The sequence below is a fragment of the Salvelinus namaycush genome, chromosome 22 (assembly GCF_016432855.1).
Source record: "Salvelinus namaycush isolate Seneca chromosome 22, SaNama_1.0, whole genome shotgun sequence".
In the NCBI taxonomy this organism is placed as follows: Eukaryota; Metazoa; Chordata; class Actinopteri; order Salmoniformes; family Salmonidae; genus Salvelinus; species Salvelinus namaycush.
In genome coordinates this window covers 27,174,442-27,196,146 of record NC_052328.1, presented here as the reverse complement: position 1 = coordinate 27,196,146, position 21,705 = coordinate 27,174,442, and the positions used below count along the sequence as shown (strand labels likewise).

The following is a 21,705-nucleotide window of genomic DNA, read 5'->3' as shown; positions in this document are numbered from 1 at the left end:
GGTTGGTCACCAGCAAAAACACAGCAAAGGTTGGTGACCAGCAAAAACACAGCCAAGGTTGGTCACCAACAAAAACACAGCAAAGGTTAGTCACCAGCAAAAACACAGCAAAGGTTGATCACCAGCAAAAACACAGCCAATGTTGGTCACCAACAAAAACACAGCGAAGGTTGATGACCAGCAAAAACACAGCCAAGGTTGGTCACCAACAAAAACCCAGCGAAGGTTGATGACCAGCAAAAACCCAGCGAAGGCTGGTCACCAGCAAAAACACAGCAAAGGTTAGTGACCAGCAAAAACGCAACGAAGGCTGGTCACCAGCGAAAACACAGCGACGGCTGGTCACCAGCAAAAACACAGCAAAGGTTAGTGACCAGCAAAAACGCAACGAAGGCTGGTCACCAGTGTCCAAAACACAGCCTAAGCTGTTTTTTACAGCAGGGTTATATAGTCTATCCAGACTGTGCCATTAGGTTTTGTAAATACAGTCATTGCTCTCTCTCTCTTTCTGACAAACACCACATGTTTTTTTTCTTCTCGTGTGCTTATTAGATCAGTTCACACAGTCTTCTAAATTGGGGTAATTCAATTAGTAGGGGGTGGACTGGCTTTGCTCGAGAAGTTCAACCTAAGAGTTGAAGATATCAAAGCTGCTCTATTAATAAGACAAGTAGGGCACATGCCTTCAACAAGGAAAATAGCCACAGACACATGATATGTGACAGTAGAGAGGCGACCACCCATGTTGTAACGATCGTCGTAATCCTCCTCCTCGGACGAGGAGGAGAGGCGAGAAGGATCAGACCAATATGCAGAGTGGTTAGTGTCCATGATTATTTAATGAAAACAGACTGAACACTAAACATACAAAAACAATAACCGTGACAAACCGCAAACAGTCCCGTGTGGTGCGACATACACAGACACGCGATACAACCACCCACAAAACACACGTGAAACCCCGGCTGCCTTAGTATGATTCTCAATCAGGGACAAACGATCTACAGCTGCCTCTGATTGAGAATCATACCAGGCCGAACACAAAACCCCAACATAGAAAAACACACATAGACAACCCACCCCAACTCACGCCCTGACCAACTAAATAAATAAAAGAAAAAGGAACAATAGGTCAGGAACGTGACACATGTGCTCACACTGTTTTGGGTTCAATACATTTTATTTCGCAGAGGGAAGTCAGTGGAGATTAGCAGGTCCCTGATGCAGTGGGAGTCTTAGAGCTAACCTCTAAACCCTGCGATTGCTGTTCAATCTGCAGTCTGGGCTGGCTGTGTGCGACACTAGAGCAGAGCAGAGAAGGCAGTAGATGGAGATGTTGCCTTGTCCCTCTCTCTCTCTTTCTCTTTCTCTCCATCTGTCTCTCTCTGTCATGCAGGCAGCTGTCAGTCAGCTCTCTGGCACCCTATGGGTAGCCCCTACGGCATTATGTCTCTGTGGTCTGAACTCCCATCGCACCAGAACGTGCTTTAGAACGTGACCACATGACCACATTGATCCTCTACAATCTCTCCACTAATCCACTAATTAATGTAGCCCTTAGTAGTTGGCCATGCAGCGACATGAGTGACAGGTTCTCAGTCACCAGGGCTTGATCTATATACTGTGAATAAGCATGTTGCCTGTTGCTCCTCTTTGAGGCAGGCCCCATGGCAAACTGAGGTTTAAATTTAGGACTGAGCTGAGTTCAGTTCAATTCACTTGATTATGTTTGTGCTGTGCTTTTCTCAAAGTCATTTGTCATAGAGAACACTAGAGATGATGCCAAGGAAAACTGCTTGCTATGCACTGTACCCAGGCTGGCTGGGGCTGGGCCTCATTTGTCCTTGGTGACAGAGGTTAGGATCATGTTGCTGAACCATTTTTACCAGTCATCTGAAACAGAGGTTGAATTTTTAATGTATGCCCACAGCTGTTTGACATGACACAAATTGCATGTGATAGAGGGACTATACTATAGGGGACACCGTCAATCTAGTGTCGGCCCCATAGATTGGCCATCTGTCTTAGAAAGCATGCCTTCCCTGTGTCAATTGGAAATGTCAGAAGCCTTATTTGGCCTAGGCACTGTTTGCTGAACAGAGGGGTCTCTAGAGAACCTCAGATTTCCATCTAAAGCATGCTCAAACTCTCAAAGTTAATTTTAGCAATGGAATGTGTGTTCCCAAGCTACAGATTCACTACTTATATTGGAGAATATAGAAAACATGGTTAGCTGTTGAGATAAACAGGATTTAAACCAATCATGTAGTAGCTTAGAGAAAACAGCCAACAGGAGAATAGAGCAGAGTGATATTTCTTTATGGGAAACACAAGCAGTGTGTCGCCTAATAAAATGACCATCATTGACATAAGAAAGTGGTGGCTAACAGAGTAACTTATTTTTCTTTCTATCCCCCCTCTCTCCCTCCCCCTCTCCCTTTCTCTCTTCACAAGAAGGTGTGGCTGAGAAAGGAGGGGAGTACCAGCTGTCCCATCACCCCAACCTCGTTCTCCAATGAGAGATCCATCGACAAGATGAAGCTCTCTGGCTTCAAGAAGCGCTTCCAAGGAACTCCCTTCATTCATTTCACTAATGCTCTCTAATCACATCCTCTCCAGTACTTCTACCACATCACTGTTACCTACTGTCTCTGTGGGTATTATCCTTCCCCTACCATCTGTAGCTTTATGTTTCTCAATTGATTGTTTCTCCCCAACCTTTCTGAAAAATACATTTAAAAAATACAATGCTGTAAAGCTAGAATCCTTAGTTGTTACATCAATTTGCTGTACTTAAAAATATATACCCAATGATTCTTGAAGAATATAACTTATACACTGAGTGTACAAAACATTAAGAACACCTTCATATTATTGAGTTGGTGGTGGAACATTCTTGATACACACAGGAAACTGTTGAGCGTGAAAAATCTAGCAGCGTTGCAGTTTTTGAAACAAACCGGTGCGCCTGGCACCTACTACCATACCCCATTCAAAGGCACTTAAATATTTTGTCTTGCCCATTTACTTCTCTGAATGGCACACACACAATCCATATCTCAATTGTCTCAAGGCTTAAAAATCATTTTTTAACCTGTGTCCTCCCCTTCAGTTACACTGATTGAAGTGGAAATAACAAGTAACATCAGTAAGTATCTTTCACCTGGTCAGCTTTTGTCATTGAAAGAGCAGGTGTTCCTAATGTTTTGTACACTCTGTATAAATGCCCCATCAGAAACCCCAAAATAAGCTTGTTTTACTCCAACGTTTGTAAACAATGTAAATGTAAACAAACAGTATATAGCCTCAAAACAAGGTTAAAACTATAATTTTGATATCATGGATGATCAGTCCTTGCACCTATTGCTCTGTCTGTGAATTTTTAGTGGTTACATTTCTGCAGGCCCATCCCTCAGCTTTTAATCAAAGCTGAGGCGTGGTGACTGTTTTGTTATTGTTTTAATTATATCTGAATCTATTATGTAGACAGTTTGAAATTGTGTGCCATTTTTTAATGTGAAAGCTTATCCAAATAGTACTTTTTTTTCTCATCAATGCTTTCCGAGTGTGAACATTTTGAATGTTACATTCAGGCTGGCAGAGCAGCATCTATTCTTAGGCAGCTTTGTGCTTTGCTGATTCTCATTGCTTTCTTCTCAAAATTGAATGCAATGAATAAAACCATTAAATACCTATGATATTAGAATTAAATTCCAATTCACTATAGAACAGTTATTAATACAAGAGACAAAATATAATTGCTTTTGTCCCTTCAAGATAGTGCCTCTTTCCTCTCTGTTTCTTCTGGTCCTGGATAATACTGCGTACGGTCATGTGATCTGTATAATGTTGTGTAAGGTCATGTGATCTGGGTAATGTTGTGTAAGGTCACGTGATCTGGATAATGTTGTGTAAGATCAAGTGATCTGGATAATATTGTGTGATGTCATGTGATCTGGATAATGTTGTGTAAGATCAAGTGATCTGGATAATATTGTGTGAGGTCATGTGATCTGGATAATGTTGTGTAAGGTCACGTGATTGTTTACCTCATTTTCCCTGATCCAATTAAACACAGAGAAATCCAGCCAGAGTCCGACTGCACCATCACACTGAATCGCAAGTTAGGAGTATTGATAACCCATTAGAGTGTGTGTGTGTTCGGTTCATTAGACCCAGCCTACAGTATGTGTGTGTTTATCTCCATCCTCCATGGCTCTCCTTTCTCTCTCTCTCTCGCTTTCTCTGCTTTCTGTCTCTCTCTCTCTCTCACCTCATAATCTCACCTGTATCCTCTCCCTCTGTGGCAGTCTGCTCAAGCCATATTCTAACTCTGACCTGTGACTCTGTCTTGACACTATGTTGTTGACTCCCAGCTTCCCCTGGCTTGACCCCTCTCTACCTTGCCTTGTGCCAATACAATCTCATCATCACCCAGTCAAGTCTATCTAAGTAACAACATTCATTCAGGCCTGCTTTTTACCCAGCACGCAGTGCGGTGTTAAATCCCAAATGTGAGCAGGAGCAGGGCAGGATCCTCTTAGCTGACAGAGAGACCTGATTAAACTCAAGGGCTTATGCTCCAATATTGAGCCCAGAGTCTCCTACTGCTCTGCATGGGAATACAGTCTCAGAGAGAGAGAAGCTTCACTCAACACAGCAGGAGCCTCTAGTCCTGTAAGGCTTAAAGCATGCATATTAACCTATCAGGACCTCCTCCAGGGATAATGACGCTTGTTATTGATCTAACGTTATCTAATTACGATATATGGACAGTGTTTTATCTAATTATGATATATGGGCAGTGTTTTATCTAATTATGATATAAGGGCAGTGCTATTTAATGTTTATGGTACATGATTTATTGTTGTACTGATTAGAGGACTCTATATTTCTATGATAAAAATCGTTCCCAGGTTTGGTTTTAATTTGACAGACAGACAGACAGACAGACAGACAGACAGACAGACAGACAGACAGACAGACAGACAGACAGACAGACAGACAGACAGACAGACAGACAGACAGACAGACAGACAGACAGACAGACAGACAGACAGACAGACAGACAGACAGACAGACAGACAGACAGGTGTAGTAAGCGGGGTCTTCTTGCTCCATGACTAATTGTTTAAGTGCCCCTTGAAGCATTGTGAATGTTTTTCCTGTTCTCAGATGATTGGATAAAAGCCTTTAGCCCCCCCATCACCCCACCACCATTATATTCTAAAGATCAGAGGCACACTTAAAGTGAACATGTAGTCTAAGTAATTCCATTTCTCCTGTCCATTACTGAGCTTGGTGGGGGGGTTGACCAACAGGATGAAATGGAGAGACCAACCAAGGTAAGTTCTTGATACGTAGTGTGATAACCCCACCAGCGCACATGCATTCATTTACACATTACACCCACACAAGTCTCACTTATGCTTCAATGTTCAGTCACAAGATGCTCTCCTCCCACACATACTCCTTATATAACTCCTCAGTCCTCAGTCGTTTTTTTCTACACTACAGTATTTGTCCCTGATATATTGCGGTGCTCAGTATATCATTCCTAACTGTGTCCAGTCCCAAACATATCACCCTGATGAGTTCAGTGCCCTCTCTCTCCCAGTGTGAGTAGGAGGGGTGCATCGCAGAGTGTGTTGCCATGCCACCAAGCCCCAGGGCCTTCCTCACTGGAGCCTCTCTGGGGGGACAAAGGAAGAGGCCCTCTGATTGGAGGTGGCCAAAAGCAGTGGATTTATGTCCCCATGTGAATAAGACATGCACCACTAGATACCCACTCATTTAGGCCCCAATCCGCTACAGTTACATAACCTGTGCAATCCCCCATTGATTCCGGCCCTTCAGCCTTTGTCTATGTGTTGTGCTATTTATCCCAGTCCTGGTGTTTCCATGACAACAAGTCAGTGGGATATCATTGATTCACAGGCTGTGTATTGTAACTGTATGTTATTGTGCTCTAATGGAAAAATAGCACATGGAAACAGCCCAGTGGCAACTCTCCTCACTGGACAGAGCTATCCATCACTAATGGAGAGAAAAGGGCACATTGCTGCTCGGTGTCATGGCTACAGTATAGGAGTATACACTTCCCATCCACACACACACAAACATGCACACACACAAATGTGCACGCACACACACACACACACACACACACACACACACACACACACACACACACACACACACACACACACACACACACACACACACACACACACACACACACACACACACACACACACACACACACACACACACACACACACTTGAAGATCCACACTAAATAGGACTGTCAACATAACCGCTCTCACATTCAGTACATACAGCAAAAAGAAGCCCACACATTCTCACACTTACGTACAGTACTATGTATTTGTGACAAAACACTTTTATATAAGTAAAGCTATACTAGGGGCCTAGGGGCCATTTTTCAGCCCATCAGGTAGGAGATCAACCTGTTGCAAATGTTAATAGTAACAGGCCTATATCCCTTCACCATGGAGAAACCCTTTGTAGTTCAGTAGTGTCTGACAGAGGGCATTGTTCAGTGTCCGGCTTTCATGCTTATTAGTCTCCCACAATCAGTGCCATCACTGACACAAAGCCATCCCACTAGGCACAGATGTCAATTCAACGTCTATTCCATGTTGGTTTAATGTAATTTCCTTGAAATGACATGGAAACAACGTTGATTCAACCAGTGTGTGCCCAATTGGATGTCACCTGAGGGACAGCATTTCATTACCAGTCATTCTGTTAAAGGACCTTACTGATAGCCCCATCTGATTACATCAACATAGAACCATCTCCAATTGAGACAGAGGAGGCAGAGGAGAGCAAGTTGATGTTTATTGTCATGAATCTATTCCTGGAGGCAGAACTGAGCGATTTCCGCTAGATGGGCCAGCTGCAAGGTCAAAATTGTCTGTATTGTAAAAATTCATGAAAACAAGCTTTAAGGTCTTAATTCAAGGTTGGGCATTAGGGTTGGCAGTATGGTTAGGGTTAGGTTTCAAATCAGATTTTGTGGCTGTGCCAGCGCTCTACAGAGCTGCCTCCAGGCCAGGGCAAGATTCATGACAATAAATGTGTATGTGACCAATAACATTTGATTTGATTTAAAGGAGAGGATAAAGTGTATAACTTAAGCAGCTCTTAGAGAGCTTACTGACTTGGCCTACTGGGCATGCTTAGAGACTGCAAACGGATAGCAATATATTCTCAGTCACCCTTGAGAGGGATAATTATGTTATATTCAGTCATATATTGTAGTTATAGCGTAAGAACTGTAAATGTATGGACAATCTTATTTTAATTTTGAGTGATGCAGTGATATTCCGTTCAGATTCCCTCCAGCTTGATGCCAAGAGGAGGCGGATGGAGGCAGAGAGAGAGAGAAAGACAGGAGCAGAGAGAGTGAAGTGGAGAGAGAAAAAAGGAGAGGAGTGATCAGAGTGGAGCGGCAACATGCATCCAGCCCACCCACTCTTCACTCAGCGGTGCACAGCGCGTGAAATCAGGCGTAGAATCTCTGCCCCCTCAACCTCTTGTCTCTGCTCTTCTCTCCTCTTCTTTCTCCTCCTCTTCACACACAGGCCACTTCCACAGCAACCAACAGAGCCAACTCGCACCAGTGGCCATGGTAACCATACTATGTGAGAAGGGTTTTTAGAGAAACTAGGCTGCATTTACACAGGCAGCCCAATTCTGGTATTTTTCCCACTAATTGGTATTTTGACCAATCACATCAGATCTTTTCACATCAGCTCTTTTTCAGAGCTGATCTGATGGTTAAAAGACCAATTAGGGAAAACAATATCAGAATTGGGCTGCATGTGTAAACGCAGCCTGAAAGCGCTGAGGTCTTTTACATTCTGTCTCTCCATCTCCCAGCACACCATACAAAATATATTCACAATCAGCTGCTATGTAATAAAGGAGCTAAGATCTGATGAAAATCACACAAATAATTATATTGGTCATATTTTTGTGTGGGTGCACTCAATGACAATGTAGACTCTTAATTGGAACATGTGCTGTATCGTTTTAAGCTGTAGAAGATGCAGCCAATGTGAACGCATGGTATCACTTAGGGGTGCTGAGGATTCCCTCCAAAAAACATTGAAAAAGGTTCCCCCTCACTCTGCACTATTCGTACCTTTACATTGTAGTCATTTAGCAGATGCTCTTATCCAGAGCGACTTATAGTTAGTGCAATCATCTTAAGATAGTTAGGTGGGACAAGCACATATCACAGGCATAGAAACTACATGTTTCCTCAATAACGTAGCTATCCGTAGAGTCAGAGCTAGAAGGGGGGGTTGAGGTGAAGAGGAGGATTATTTAAGATACTGTTTGAAGAGGTAGTGTATCAGATATTTTTATGAAGTTGGGCAGGGACTCTGCTGTACACAGATCTGATTCATTGCATATGGGATGGGTCAGATTTATGCTGACTTTCCCACCAAATCCCAGCCTTTCAATGCTCTGGCTGTTAGGTGCTCAACGTGACCACAAAAACACAGTTATTTCTTCCTCTGTAATATGGATCCCTCATTCAGAGTGACCAAATATTCTCAGTGCCTCCACAGTTGGCTTAAAATGATGCCATTTATTATCCGTCCATACCATCTCTGTGTTCACCTTTCTTTCAACATTACCGTACTGGGGGGGCGGACATCACCAACACTTCACTTGTTGCTGAGTGTGTGCTGAGAGGAAACGGTTGCGAAGCAACCCGCACAAGTTTCTCGTAACAGTTCAAATTTACAGTGATTTCATGGTGGGGGCGGTGTTAATAAAGCTGAGAAGATGTATTGTGTGACTTTGCTTGAGCTATCATTTGAATATATTCTGCTTAATCTAAGTCTATTGTGGGAAAACAAAGCTGGGAACGATTACCGCAAGTTTCCTGTGCTGGAAAATGTGTGGAATATTGACAAGTCCTTTGTTCTTTCTCAAGTGTGACCTAAGGCAAACAAATGTTCTAGTAATGTGGTTGAGACTAGAGAAAGGCATAACCAGCTCTATGTTAGGTTGATCGATTGCTTCGACAGAGGTGATGTTTAATTCCTATTCACTCCTATTTGCTATTGAACATGGCTGTGCCTGTTCAGTATGGTGTCTGGTGTCTGAATGGAAATACCCTATGTCATCACGAACCCTGCTGCCTCCTTAAGCTGACCAGATCCAATTCTGCCAGAGAGAATTCTGGGACACCCTCAAGGTCATCTAAAAAAGTTCCCTTGAAGTAGCTCAACATGGTTTTAACTGAGTAGAAACTGTGGATATCTATCTATACAAGAAGTGTTTTAGAGCACATCGACAGACTTCATCTAGTCGGCTTGGGGATTCGAACTAGTGACCTGGCAGTTACTGGCCCAATGCTCTTAATCGCTAGACTACCTGCTTCCCTTTCTGTATTAACGAAGTGGTAAGGTATGGTAACAACATCAATGCAGTGGTTCTCGAATGGACTTAATCATGGACTTCATTGTTTTGTGATACAGCCGTGGGACTAGGACTGCTCATACTTCCACAGTGAGAGACAAGCTTGGGGCCCTGGGTCTGATCCCCGCCCTTTGCAACTGGGTCCTGGACTTCCTGACAGGCCATCCTCAGGTGGTGAAGATAGGTAACAACACCTCCGTTATGCTGATCCTCAACACATGGGGCCCCACAAGGGTGCGTGCTCAGCCCCCTCCTGTACTCCCTGTTCACCCATGACTGCGTGGCCACGCACGCCTCCAACTCAATCATCAAATTTGCAAATGACACAACGGTGGTAGGCCTGATTACCAACAATGACGAGGCAGCCTACAGGGACGGGGTGAGGGCCCTGGCGAAGTGATGCCAGGAAAATAACCTCTCAATCATCGTCAACAAAACGAAGGAGCTGATCATGGACTTCAGGAGAGGGAGGACACCCCCATCCACGCCAACAGGGCTGCAGTGGAGAGGGTGAAAAGCTTCAAGTTCCCCGGACTGCATATCACTGACAACCTGAAATGGTCCATCCACACAGACAATGTGACTAAAAAGGCACAACAGCGCCTCTTCAACCTCAGGAGGCAGAATAAATTCAGCTTGGCCCCTAAGACCCTCACAAACCTTTACAGATGCACCATTGTGAGCATCCTCTTGGGCTGTATCACTGCCTGGTACGGCAACTGCCCTGTCTGCAACCGCAGGGCTCCCCAGAGGGTGGTGAGGTCTGCCCAACGCATCACTGGGGGCACACTGCCTGCCATCCAGGACATCTACAACACCCCATGTCACAGAAAGGTCAAGAAGATCATCAAGGACCTCAACCACCAGAGCCACGGCCTGTTCACCCACCTACCATTTAGAAGGCGGTGCATCAACGCTGTGACCGAAAGACTGATAAACAGATTCTATCTCCCAGCCATCAGACTGTTAAACAGTCACCACTAGCCGTCCTCCGCCCAGTACCCTGCCCTGAACTTTAGTCACCGTTACTAGCCGGCTGCTACCCAGTACTCAACCCTGCTCCTTAGAGACAGTTGCCCTATGTACATAGTCATTTAAATAATGTTTACATACTGTTTTACTGTTCATATGTATATACTGTATTCTAGTCAAGGCCTATCCTATATAACTACTGCTGTGCACACCTTTCCTATTCATATACTGTCCGTACTGTCTATACACACCATCATATACATATATATTTTTATTCTGAACTCTGACATTTCTTGTTCTAATATTTCTAGATTTTGTAATTCCTTTCTTTTTATTTTTGGGATTTGCGTGTATTGTTTTGTATTGTCAGGTATTACTGCACTGTTGGAGATAGGAACAGGAGCATTTCGCTATACCCGCGATAACATCTGCCACCAATAACAGTTGATTTGACTTGATTTGAGAACAACATTCACCATAGAGAGCAACAGGGGCTTGTATGAGTCCTCCTGTCACTGACTCCACAGCAAGGAGGAAGATCTACTGCCTGCTGGACAGTTTCAGGACTACAGCCAAGATGGCTTTCCCTGTAAACACACTATCATGAAAACCATATCTCGATCCAGCACAGATGTGAGTTACAAACATTCCCTTTCCCTCCATATTTGTTCAAAGTATAGTAAGTATAGCCTACTGTAAATTCTGTGAAAATACTTTAGACAAAATTATGAGCATGACGATGTCTGAATAAGTTACTAATGAGAAGGGAAGGCGCCTTAAGACTCCATATAATTCACTACATATGAAGAGGTTGGCCCTGTCTGTTCAGACCCTTCAGTGAGCACACAAGCACACACGCCCCATGGGAGGAAACGGGATGTCCTGAACTGAGCTTGTCTCATTCTCTCAACTCCAGATGTTGGAAGCGGAGCCTGCTTATCAGAACCAGAGACATGAGCCAGAAAATTGTAAAATTGTGTCTTAAACCAGATTGCCATGGTCCTGAACCTCTGTCCAGAGCTATGCTCCATAGCACTGAGCATGAACAAACACACGACTCTTCTGCTCTAACAATGCCTCCCACCAGGCACAGACGTCATTTCAACGTAATTTATTTAAATAACATGGGAATAATGTTGATTCAACCAGTGCTGGGCTACAGAAGGAGTACTCTTTTTTTTTGTTATTACCCCCTTTTTCCAATTATGATCTTGTCTCATCGCTGCTACTCCCCAACGGACTCGGGAGAGGCAAAAGGGATGTCACGCATCCCCCGAAACATGACCTGCCAAACCACACCCCTTAACACCCACCCGCTTAACCCAGAAGCACCAATGTGTCCGAGGAAACATCGTTCAACTGCTGACAAAAGTCAGCCCACAGGCACCCAGCCCACCACAAGGAGTCGCTAGAGCACGATGAGCCAAGTAAAGACCCTCTGGCCAAACCTTCCCCTAACCCGCACAACGCTGGACCAGTTGTGTGCCGCCTGGTCACAGCGTGTTGTGACACAGCCTGGGATCAAACCCAGGTCTGTAGTGACACCTCAAGCACTGCGATGCAGTGCCTTAGACCGCTGCTCCACTTGGGAAGCTACAGAGTACTCTTCTAGTGGACTCATTTGTTGAGTTGTTATACTATTGTATTTTCAATAGTTTTCTACAATATTTGTGACATACGAAACAAGTATGGTGGGAAGCTTGAAAACGTATTGTGACCCTTTCAGGGAGTTGCTTTGTGTACATGGTGTTTTCTGTTATTAAACAGGCTCTGAGAGACAGTCCATGACTTTACAGTACTTGGTGACACCTTGATTGGGGAGAACGGGCTCATCTTAATGGCTGGAACAGAATAAATGGAATGGTATAGAACTCATCAAACACATGGTTTCCATGCCATTCCATTTACTCCATTCCAGCCATTGTTATGAGCCGTCCTCCCCACAGCGGCCTCCTGTGCTGTACCTCACTCTGTACCTCACTCTTTAGGATTTTAGTGTTCTCTCTGTGACTATTTATTTCACTGAAATGATGGGTATGTAACCAATGTGAAATGGCTAGCTAGTTAGCGGTGGTGCGCGCTAATAGCGTTTCAATCGGTGACGTCACTCGCTTTGAGACCTTGAAGTAGTGGTTCCCCTTGCTCTGCAAGGGCCGAGGCTTTTGTGGAGCGATGGGTAACGATGCTTCATGGGTGACTGTTGTTGATGTGTGCAGAAGGTCCCTGGTTCGCGCCCGGGTCGGGGCGAGGGGACGGACTAAAGTTAGACTGTTAAATTGATGCTGTTGACCCGGATCACTGGTTGCTGCGGAAAAGGAGGAGGTCGAAAGGGGGGTGAGTGTAACGGATGTGAAATGGCTAGCTCGTTAGCGGTGGTGCGCGCTAATAGCGTTTCAATCGGTGACGTCACTTGCTTTGAGACCTTGCTCTGCAAGGGCCGCGGATTTTGTGGAGCGATGGGTAACGATGCTTCGTGGGTGACTGTTGTTGATGTGTGCAGAGGGTCCCTGGTTCGCGCCTGGGTCAGGGCGAGGGGACGGACTAAAGTTATACTGTTACAGGTATACGTTCTCTAATATCTTCAATGTCTCTCTCTATTTTGATAGAGAATAGAGAATAAACAAAAAGGGTAATCCCGAGAGACATTTAGATTTTTTAAATGTTTCAATCTGTATTCTAGGCTGCCTGTATTGGCTTTTCGGTTGTTATATACAGTAACACAATATTTTATTGGGGGAGACAGCTTAGCTGGTAAGAGCTTTGGGTCAATAACTGCAAAGGTCGCTGGCTCAAATCCCTGAGCTGACTAGGTGACAAATCTATTGATGTGCCCTTAAGCAAGGCATGTAACCATAATTGCTCCTGTAAGTCGAGCGTCTGCGAAAATGTAATGTAAGTGTATCATCTCTCTATAAAACAATCTTTACTTTATGATGACACTATCGAATCTTCCAAGAATTTCCACAAAGCATTACCAATGTGTCTACAGTCTACAATGTGTTTAGGACACACAATTTTCTTTGGTTTGAGCTTTACCAGTCCTGATTTAATTTATTAATGCTCAGCTGGTTGATACAAGTGCAAATGTATGTAAAATTCTACATTTAATTAAATAGCTATGCTGATACAGCATATTATACAGTGGCAGCATTGAGATATAGACCACAATAATGTCCCACTTTTAATTTCAAACGTCTGGTAACTGCCCTAAATCACGCATGTGGAGATGTTGGATGCGCTCCTCTGCCCAGACGTTGTTGATGTCTGCAAGATCTTACAACGCCTGGACAGGTATTTTAAGTATCAGTTAACAATATCATATGTCATAGCAATTGTCAGTCGAGGACACATTAGTTGACGTTTCACGCAACCATTGGTTGATGCATGCAACGTCTGAGCAGGGGAACGCGACCACTGACAAGGTAGCCTCTATGCGCAGAACCCACTTGGTGCGTGAGGCCTTGCCGACGAAGTCTCCGCCCATTGTCGAGCTTGTGCTGCAGTTGGCGGTGCTGTTGCAGCAAGAAAGGTGGTGAGGAGGACTCCATCAGGATTCTGCGTTTTTCTCGTACAGTGACTGGCTGCGTGCTGTTTGCAGGCTTCTCCGCAGTGAAGTTCATTGCGAAATTGTTGATTGGTAAGTTTCTGCAATTATTTTATTGAGATAGGATATTGGCTTGGTGCTCTTCTCGGTGATGGAGACTACGCTCCGGAACGCTCTAAACAGATTACCCCGCAATAAGAATTGTTTCTTTGTATCTAGTTAGAATCAGTTACTGTTGCAAAAATAATGTGGAACCGAACAGATCTTGTTCTATCCACATTGCTCAGATTTCGAAGCTAGTTCATGTGCTTATATTTGACCCTGTTGAAGTTGTTTTTGCTTGAACTATCAGATTTATGTGTTTGTGCGGCATTGTGTTTTTCAAACGGCCATTCATTCAGAGAGCATCTAATCTGTAGGGTACTTGGTTCGCAGTCACACATTGCGCCATGTTAATATGGCGGTTTGAAAATGTATATAACGGTATACACAAGGAGCCAGCCTACTGCTCTTTGAAGAGATGCAGGCGTGGCCGCCCTTGTTTATAGAAACATTGCTATGATGACTTCAAACCAAACACTGATAAAATGCGACATTCAAAGCAAAATTCTGGACTTTATTGTATTAAATGTGCGTAATGATATTGAGGAAGAATTACATCTAGGTACCGTCTGTATAACTTGAAGCTATTATGTAATCAGATAGGAGATGCATGTATCGCTCGCTGTAGGCCTATTTCACATCGGAGTCTGCTCTCTGCTACATGTGGCTCGAGGCTACCCTTTAATGTTTACCAGGAGTTGAAAACATTTAGTGACGTCATGTCATTGGCACAATTTAAATCACATCCAAACTGCTGCAACGACCCTTTGGTGGCGAAATCCCCCATTTGCCTCACGTCTAGACATGTTTGTGCCAAACGGGGTTGTCACTATATTGAGCAAGGTGTGGGCTTTGAGGCCTTTTAAATAGTTACGAACGCCTTGTGATTATGAGATATCCAGGGCATTGGCTTTGCTGTCCCGGGTGTCACTGACAGTCGTGATGCAGGAGAGTTTGGTTGTAAATCATTGCTCTGCTGCAGGGTCTACACTGAATGTACAAAACATTAGGAACAACTGCTCTTTCCATGACAGACTGACCAGGTGAAAGCTATGATCCCTTATTGATGTTACTTGTTATTTCCACTTTAATCAGTATAGATGGGGAGGAGACAAATTAAAGGATTTTTAAGCCATCAGACAATTGAGACAGGGATTGAGCTCCCGAGTGGCGCAGAGGTCTAAGGCACTGCATCTCGGTGCTAGAGGAGTCACTACAGACACCCTGGTTCGAATCCAGGATGTATCACAACCGGCTGTGATTGGGAGTCCCATAGGGCAGCGCACTGCCATTCAGACTTGAATGGGCAAGACAAAATGTATACATTACATGGCCAAAGATACCTGCTTGTCGAACATCTCATACAAAAATCATGGGCATTGATATGGAGTTGGTCCCCCCTATGCTGCTATAACAGCCTCCACTCTTCTGGGAAGGCTTTTCACTATTAAAATAAATAATTATTGAACCTTTATTTGTACAGGTCTTTTTCAAGAGAGACCTGGTCCAATAAAATGTTGGAACATTGCTGTGGGGACTTGCTTCCATTCAGCCACAAGAGCATTAGTGAGGTCGGGCACTGATGTTGGGCGATTAGGTCTGGCTCGCAGTCTGCGTTCCAATTCATCCCAAAGGTGTTCAATTGAGTTGAGGTCAGGGCTCTGTGCAGGCCAGTCAAGTTCTTCCACACCGATCTCGACAAACCATTTTTTTATTGACCTCGCTTTGAGCGCGGGGGCATTGTCATGCTGAAACAGGAAAGGGCCTTCCCAAACTGTTGCCACAAAGTTGGAAGCACAGAACTGTCTAGAATGTAATTCTATGCTGTACTGTTAATATTAGAGGTCGACCGATTAATCGGAATGGCCGATTAATCGGAATGGCCGATTTCAAGTTTTCATAACAATCGGAAATCGGTATTTAAAATTTTTTTTTTTACACCTTTATTTCATCTTTATTTAACTAGGCAAGTCAGTTAAGAATACATTCTTATTTTCAATGACGGCCTAGGAACGGCCGTTTTCAATGACGGCCTGTCGTTCTGCCCCTAAACTAGGCAGAACGACAGATTTTTAACCTTGTCAGCTCGGGGGATCCAATCTTGCAACCTTACAGTTAACTAGTCCAATGCTCTAACACCTGATTACATTGCACTCCACGAGGAGCCTGCCTGTTAGCGAATGCAGTAAGCTAAGGTAAGTTGCTAGCTAGCATTAAACTTATTTCATAAAAAACAATCAATCAATGACTGTCATTGCTCCAATGTGTACTTAACCATAAACATCAATGCCTTTCTTAAAATCAATACACAAGTATATATTTTTAAACCTGCATATTTACATTGTGTTGTTTAAGTGTTCCCTTTATTTTTTTGAGCAGTGTGTGTATATATATATATATATATATATATATATATATATATTTTTTATATTTTTTTTTTTATAAATCTGCCGATTAATCGGTATCGGCTTTTTTTTGTCCTCCAATAATCGGTATCGGCATTGAAAAATCATAATCGGTCGACCTCTAGTTAATATTTCACTTCACTGGAACTAAGGGGCCTAGCCCAAACCATGAAAAACGTCCCCAGACCATTATTCCTCCTCCACCAAACTTTAAAGTTGGCATAATGCATTCGGGCAGGTAGCGTTTTCTTGGCATCCGCCACACCCAGATTCGTCCGTTGGAGTGCCAGATGGTGAAGCGTAAATCATCACTCTCGAGAACGCGTTTCCACTGCTCCGGAGTCGAATGGCGGCGAGCTTTACACCACTCCAGCCGGCACTTGGCATTGCGTATGTTGATCTTAGGCTTGAAGCTCCCGACAAACAGTCGTTGTGCTGACGTTGCTTCCAGAGGCAGTTTGGAACTGTGAGTGTTGCAACCGAGGTCGGACGATTTTTACACGTTACATGCTTTAGCACTCGGTGGTCCTGTTCTGTGAGCTTGTGTGGCCTACCACTTCGCAGCTGAGCTGTTGTTGCTCTTTGACGTTTTCTCTTCACAATAACAGCACTTATGGTTTACCGGGGCAGCTCAAGCAGGGCAGAAATTTGACGAACTGACTTGTTGGTGAAGAGGGCATCCTATGATGGTGCCACATTGAAGGTCACTGAGCTCTTCAATACGGGACATTCTACTGCTAATGTTTCTCTCTGGAGATTGCATGGCTGTGTGCTCGATTTTTATACACCTGTCAGCAACAGGTGTGGCTGAAATAGCGGAATCCACTAATTTGAAGGGGTGTCCACAAACTTAGTATAAGTGCATTTGAATGGGGTATGGTAGTAGGTACCAGGCGCACTGGTTTGTGTGAAGAACTGCAACGCTGCTGGGTTTTTCACCCTCAACAGTTTCCCGTGTGTATCAAGAATGGTCCACCACCCAAAGGGCATCCAGCCAACTTGACACAACTGTGCGGAACATTGGAGTCAACATTGGCCAGCATCCCTGTGGAACGCTTTCAACTCTTTGTAGAGTCCATGCCCTGATGAATTGAGGCTCTTCTGAGGACAAAGGGGAGAGCAACTCAATATTAGGAAGGGGTTTTGTACACTCAGTGTATATTTCGAGTGAGCGGGCCTCTTGCTATTGAATATTAATGTAAATATTTACCTCGCCATTTCACAAACCCTTGTGCCCTTTCAGAGTATTGGTTATATTCAGCCATTCAGTAGGAAACTGTGACACATACAAGTCCATAGCCACGTTCTCTGCTCAGTTTTTAGGATGACTGGCATCACAGGCCATTTAGCCTACTCGTGAGCCCTTGGCCGTAGTTTGTGTGCTGGTTGGCTGTGCTCTAGCATGAGTGACTGTGATCATAATGATCAAAGAATGTATCTCTCCATTTGTCCTCCATTTTTTTTTTCAATTCAAAGGGCTTTATTGGCATGGGAAACCAAAGTGAAATAAACAACAACAAAAAATAAACAGTAAACATTACACTCTTAAAAGTTCCAAAGGAATAGATACGTTTCAAATGTTGTGTTATGGCTATATACAGTGTTGAAACAATGTGCAAATAGTTAAAGTACAAAAGGGAAAATAAACATAAATATGGGTTGTATTTACAAGGGTGTTTGTTCTTCGCTGGTGTCCCTTTTCTTGTGGCAACAGGTCACAAATCTTGCTGCTGTGATAGTACACTGGTATTTCACCCAATAGATATGGGAGTTTATCGAATTCTTTGTGGATCTGTGTAATCTGAGGGAAATATGTGTCTCTAATATGGTCATACATTTGGCAGGAGGTTAGGACGTTCAATTCAGTTTCTACCTCATTTTGTGGGCAGTGTGGACATAGCCCATCTTCTCTTGAGAGCCAGGTCTGCCTACGGCGGCCTTTCTCAATAGCAAGGCTATGCTCTCAGTCTATACATAGTCAAAGCTGTCCTTAATTTTGGGTCAGTCACAGTGGTCAGGTATTCTGCCACTGTGTACTCTCTGTTTAGGGCCAAATAACATTCTAGTTTGCTCTGTTTTTTTGTAAATTCTTTCCAATGTGTCAAGTAATTATTTTTTTCTCGTGATTTAGTTGTCTAATTAGGTTGCTGTCCTGGGACTGTTTGTGAACCGAGCCCCAGGACCAGCTTGTTTAGGTGACTCTTCTCCAGGTTAATTTCTCTGCAGAGGATGGCTTTGTTGTGGAAGGTTTGGGAATCGCTTTCTTTTAGGTGGTTGTAGAATTTAACGTCTCTTTTCAGGATTTTGATAATTAGCATGTATCAGCCTAATTTTGTGCTGCATGCGTTATTTTGTGTTTTACGTTGTACGCTGGGGATATTTTAGCAGAATTCTGCATGCAGGTTCTCAATTGGGTGTTTGTCCCATTTTGTGAATTCTTGGTTGGTGAGCGGACCCCAGACCTCACAACCATAAAGGGCAATGGGTTCTATAACTGATTCAAGTATTTTTTAGCCAGATCTGGATGGGCAACAGTGTCTTGATGGAATGTATTGTATTTGTGATCTTGGCAACTTGACCTTTTTTGGATACCATTATTTTAATTTTACTGAGATTTACTGTCAGGGCCCAGGTCTGACAGAATCTGTGCAGAAGATCTAGGTGCTGCTGTAGGCCCTCATTGGTTGGGGAAAGAAGCACCAGATCATCAACAAACAGTAGACATTTGACTTCAGATTCTAGTAGGGTGAGTCCTAGTGCTGCAGACTGTTCTAGTGCCCTCGCCAATTTGTTGATATACATGTTGAAGAGGGTGGGGCTCAAACTGCATCCCTGTCTCAACCCACGACCCTGTGGAAATATATATATTCTCTCGATCCTCTCTGTTGTTTTCTACCTATGTACCAAGCCAGTATGTGGACAAGTTCCTTTTGCATGGCCCAGGGCCCCGGGTGGGTGGTAATTTCAATTAAGGACGAATGGAATGGTCTAAAAATGTTCAAGCTCCGCCCATACGGGCCACTGGGCCATGCAAAACGAGCTCGCCCGTGTCATCAGTTATTAGTGCAGAGTAGTGTTCATCCATTTTCCCCCGGGGGAATCCTGTTAAACTGTCACAGAGGCTTCTTGTCTTGTGAAGTGATGGGTGTTTGTTTACTGAAGGAGGAATACTTATTTTCTAACTCTCTGGGAGAACTGAGGAATGCTCACTGTCCTATAAGAGTACTTGAACTTGGTGGCAGATAAGCAGGCAGGTGATGTCTATTTTCAGGAATGAGGCCAGCCTGCCCTGCAGTGGAAACCTGTTCTCTGTCCTCCTCTCTCTCTCTCTCTCTCCCTCTCTCTCCCTCTCTGCAATTCAGGAAATGAGATTCTGCTTTTGGCTGGCTGTTCCTTTTTAAAGGGGCAATCTGTAGTTACTTCATCCATTTTTAGACGTTTACATACATTTTTGTACCCATTGATTCTGAAGAATATAACTTATAAATGTCTCAAGCTTAGGTCAACTGTCGTACCCCATCAGAACTCAACATATACACTTTTTTTTATTCCAAATGTTTCTAAACAAAGTAAATGTACATTAACACTATATAGCCTGAAAACATGGCTAACCCTATAGTTTTGATATCATGGATGGTCAGTCCTGGCATTCATAGCTCTGTCTATGAATTTGAGAGTTACATTTCTCCAGCCCTTCCCTCAGCTTACCGAAACGGGGGTGGGTACAACCCTTTATTGTTTAACTGCCGATTCCCCTTTAGATCTTTGCTCTTAACTTTTTGTTTTTGCTTTATTAAACTGATCAAAATAAAAATATGTCCAGGGACCTGTAATAGACTTTGTTTCATGGAATTGGTTTTGTTGTCTTAAACAGGTTTATATACATCTCCAATGTCACAGTGCTCCTTTCAAGTAAAATCAATACAGAATTTACCTGTGAGTGGGTTTGGTTTCCCCGTTAGAGGGTTAGGCCTGACCTGTAGTCTCTCCATCTCTGGGACCCTGGGTCAGCTGAGCTGTGCAGCCCAGGCTGAGTGCGCTCCTCTGTGTGAGAATGGCTGTGGAGGCTGGGGTCACCTTGCTTGGTGGAAACATCTCTGGCTTTTCATCCACAAGGCTGTAAGTGGGTTGATGTCCCATCAGGGAGGGGAAAGGAGGCAGGGGCGGAAAGTGCTGGAAAGCTGCAGCAGGTAGGAAATGGAACGGTGCGACAGAGAACTGGTGCATTTGCTCAACGGCACAACCCTGGCTAAATATAGACAACTCTGTTTCAGCCGGAAAGGTATTTTCTCTCGCTCTTTTTTTTACATTTACATTTTTAATTTATCCCCCCATTGGATGTTTTAGTTTAGGAATTCTCTCTCTGTGGATGTTTTAGTTTAGGAAAGGATTCTCTCTCGTCTCTGGTGGACATGTCTGTATAAATGGAGGGATCGGAGTTCATTGTTGAAAGTGGATTTCCCAATTCCTCTATACCTTTTACCTCCATGTCTTCTCCTGTCCTTTACCTCAAGGTCTTTGGCATCCATTTAGTTTATTGACAAGAGCAGTTAGACCTAGTAGTTTATTTCCCACCACCACCATACCATTCTACTCAGTACAGAGATGAAGTTTTCCCCTTTTCTGTTTACACTCTGCAGTACACAGAACCTGTGTGAGACATGTTAAATATCTCCAGTGCTAATCCTGGTTTGACTCACGTTGTGTACAACCACGGAAAACTTTCTGACCCAGAGATGACCTCAGCTAGGGTCAGTCTGACTACTACAGTTGTACCCATGGTGTCATCTATTCTAAACAACCGTTTAGGAGTAGGAGATTGTGCAGCAATGTTGAAGTGGTAAACAGGTGTGTGTGTGTGTGTGTGTGTGTGTGTGTGTGTGTGTGTGTGTGTGTGTGTGTGTGTGTGAGAGAGAGATATTAATGGGTTCTTTGGTATAAGGATGGCGTGGAATCATGCATATGGTGTTGTGGGTAAGTAGAGTAGGCTGACTGTTGGTGTTTTAGTGGGCAGTGGGAGTGCGCAGAGAGGCTTGGTCTGTGGAATGTGTGATGTTTGACTTGACAGGGGGAGTGTGTTTACCAAATCAAATTGTATTAGTCACATGCGCCGAATACAACAGGTGTAGACCTTACAGTGAAATGCTTACTTACAAGCCCCTAACCAACAATGCAGTTAAAAAAATACGAATAAGAACAAGTAATTAAAGAGCAGCA

General features: G+C 43.7%; 1 protein-coding gene across 1 annotated transcript in view; it reads left to right on the top strand.

Moving 5' to 3' along the window:
- Positions 1-13,950: 13,950 nt before the first annotated feature.
- The window catches only part of LOC120017709 (spectrin beta chain, non-erythrocytic 1-like), a 155,409-nt gene continuing 147,654 nt past the window's right edge, over positions 13,951-21,705 (top strand). Inside the window, exon 1 of the mRNA XM_038960652.1 lies at positions 13,951-14,074. The gene's annotated coding sequence lies outside the window, so the exon portion shown is untranslated. The remainder of the gene's footprint in view (positions 14,075-21,705) is intronic.